The following is a 3,256-nucleotide window of genomic DNA, read 5'->3' as shown; positions in this document are numbered from 1 at the left end:
ACCCGCGACCCTCAGATTACGAGTTGAACGCCTTAACCCACTCAGCCACTACACGGTCTCACTAACTAACAATTAAATATTTGGTGTAAAATTATTTTTGGTGCTGTAAGTGTAGCTACCAGTTTGGCTTCCAATTGTAATTTAATTACTTTGAGCTAGACGCTTAATTCTTTTTTTTTTTTTACCTCACCTTTTTCATGCCTAAGATGTTTTTGATTGGATATCTTTACTTCTTGTCAATACACATCAACAAACCACAGCACCATAGTGACAATCGACAGTAGCCAACGTTAGCTTTAGAGTTGCAATCCTATTGGTCGAAACAGATGTGCCCGGCATGGCCAAGCGCGTTAAGGCGTGCGACTCGTAATCCGAGGTTCGCATCCCCGTTGCGCCAAACATGCCCGTCCTTTCAGCCGTGGGGGCGTTATAATGTGACAGTCAATCCCACTATTCGTTGGTAAAAGAGTAGCCCAAAAGTTGGCGGTGGGTGGTGATGACTAGCTGCCTTCCCTTTAGTCTTACACTGCTAAATTAGGGACGGCTAGCACAGATAGCCCTCGAGTAGCTTTGTGCGAAATTCAAAAACAAACAAACAAACGAAACAGATGTATACTTTATGGAACCAACCGGATTCTTTAAAATACATGGGGGTAGTTTTCCTCTCTAAAATAGTGTTATTAACTTTCTTTATACTGAAGCCACAAAATTTAGATTAACACTTTTGTCATCAGCTACAGGCGCACTCTACAGTGGCAGTAATCATCATTATTTATGTTAGCTGCTTAAGCTAATAACACTTGACGCTGAACTATTTGATTAGATTAATTCATAAACTTTTGTAAATTTGTGCTAAAAAGTTACCAATGAATAATCAATAACAACCGTCCATCTGTACGGTTCTATTATAAACTTAAGCTAAAAGTTGCTAATCTTGTTTGCTTGGCCTAACCAATATTTATGAAGTCCGACGATTAATGCACTCGACTCGTAATCTGAGCGTCGCGGATTCGAATCTCAGTCACACCAAACTTGCTCGCCCATTCAGCCACGGTGTCGTGTTATAATGTAACAGTCAATCCCACTATTCGTTGGTAAAAAGAGTAGCCCAAGAGTTGGCGGTGGATGGTGATGACTATCTGCTTTCCCTCTAGTCTTACACTGCTAAATTAGGGACGGCTAGCGCAGATAACCCTCGTGTAACTATGCGCGAAATTAAAAACAAGCAAATCAATACTTATATATCCACCCTATATTTTTGCTGCTACAAATCAGCCTTCTTTAATCCTAATGACAAAAAACGGTCTGCTTTCACTTTTAGATGAAGCTACTGCAAAAATTCTAGAACCATACCTAACGTTACTCTTTTGTGGGTATATGCAAACCGTTCCGTTAAATGTGAGCGATTTTTGTTGAATAACTTTCCACGTGTAACTTATACTTACAACAAATGAGACTTTTAATTGTCAGTTATAAAGATTTATCAGTGTACTAAATTAAAGAAAAAAAAGAAGGAATGAAAATATTCATATACTTAGATTATTCAATCATTTCAACATTTTAAAATTTATTGGAATAAAGTTTCATGATTAAAAAACTTTATAACAATGAGCATTTTTATATATGTAAAAACGGCTGGTTTGGGTTGAGAAAATTTTTATGTAGAGGAGCGAACAACGTTTCAACCTTCTTCGGTCATCGTCAGGTTCACAAAGAACTATGGGCATTTTTGTATGATGTTAAGCAGCACAAAGCTACGTAATGAGCTATCTGTGGTCTACCCACCAGGAGTTAAGAAACACAATCTTTAGCATCAGAAGCTATTAAACTTACGGTTGAATCAGCGGAGAAATACAAGTATAATTATGAAGGATAACCGCAGTCGTAATTCAGTACGAAATAACAAACTTCAATATCCAAACATCATTACACCTACTGCTACACATGTAATATAGCACAGATACCTCAACAAGTCAGTATCAACAAATTAATGACAAATTGATTTTATTAGCAACCGAAATTTTTCTGTCTATTGAGCCAAATCACACAACATTTTTTTCCTGTACAAGTTATTATAAACTTGAATAAATTTTCCCACCTAATGGATGCCCATATCCCGACTGAAAAAAAGAAAAGAGATAATCACAATTTAGAGTTAAATTGATATACAAATTTATCGTGTTCGTACCCTACCCTATGATTTATCAACGATTTCACATTTTTTACTAAATATAATGCAGTATCCCTATCTTTGAATAATTTATATATTAGTTTTAACTAAATTGCTATGTTCAGGATATTATGAAAAAATCTACATTTAAATAACCCAATTGTTATATTCTACCACTCTCAAATTCTCTTACTTCTTTATTGGTAGAATACTCTGATTATTTGGGTTCATGTCTTAGGTCCTAGCATTCACCAAAAATCGTATGTTTCATTCAGCAAGTTTGACAGGGAGTTCTCAAACCATATGACACCAAACCTTTTTTCACACATATTTCACACCTATTCAGCTTTCTTTTTGCTTTATTTCCAGGTTCTGTTGAGTAATTGGGTAATAACCACAACATAACTGAAGTCTCAATAAAAATGTAATTCCAGAACAGAAATATTTCTCTTTATTTCAATCAAGTAATAATCTGAGTTATTAACAAGTGTAACACCTGCAATATAGGTATTATCCCAAGTTTGAAGTACAGTGTAAAGTTCAATGTTGCATTTTACAATACTGACAAAACATGACATCATGTACTAATAAAAAAAAAATGACATCCTTATTAAGACGCAGGTGCTTTCCACGTATCTCAAGTATTACTCTTACGTAGGGATAATAAATGTTAAATTTCTGAGGCATCACCTGACTTGCTAGTAGAAAAGATCACTGTTTTTATACATGTTTAACATGAAAACACTTTCCATTAGAAAGTTCATATGACACCCTTACTTATCAACCTAATTTCTTCGCTCAACTCGGATAATGAAGCAGTTTTACATAAGGTGCAAACTAAAATCGAATTGACTTCCTGTAACACTGCGGCGCAAAACTCAAGCCTTCTAGTATAGAGCCTGACACGATATACACCAAACTACGGCAGGTTCGCTTATGAAGAAAAAAAAATTTAGTTGGTTCTGGACCGTACTTTAAAATGTTACAATGTTTGCACGCCTTTGATTTTAATTGATACTTCAGTGATTCAAACAGGTTTTATTCTGTTTCTTTATTTCCATTTAACAAAAGATGTCTCGAGCACTA

The sequence above is a fragment of the Tachypleus tridentatus genome, chromosome 13 (genome assembly GCF_004210375.1).
Source record: "Tachypleus tridentatus isolate NWPU-2018 chromosome 13, ASM421037v1, whole genome shotgun sequence".
In the NCBI taxonomy this organism is placed as follows: Eukaryota; Metazoa; Arthropoda; class Merostomata; order Xiphosura; family Limulidae; genus Tachypleus; species Tachypleus tridentatus.
Note: the sequence above shows the minus strand (reverse complement) of the source record.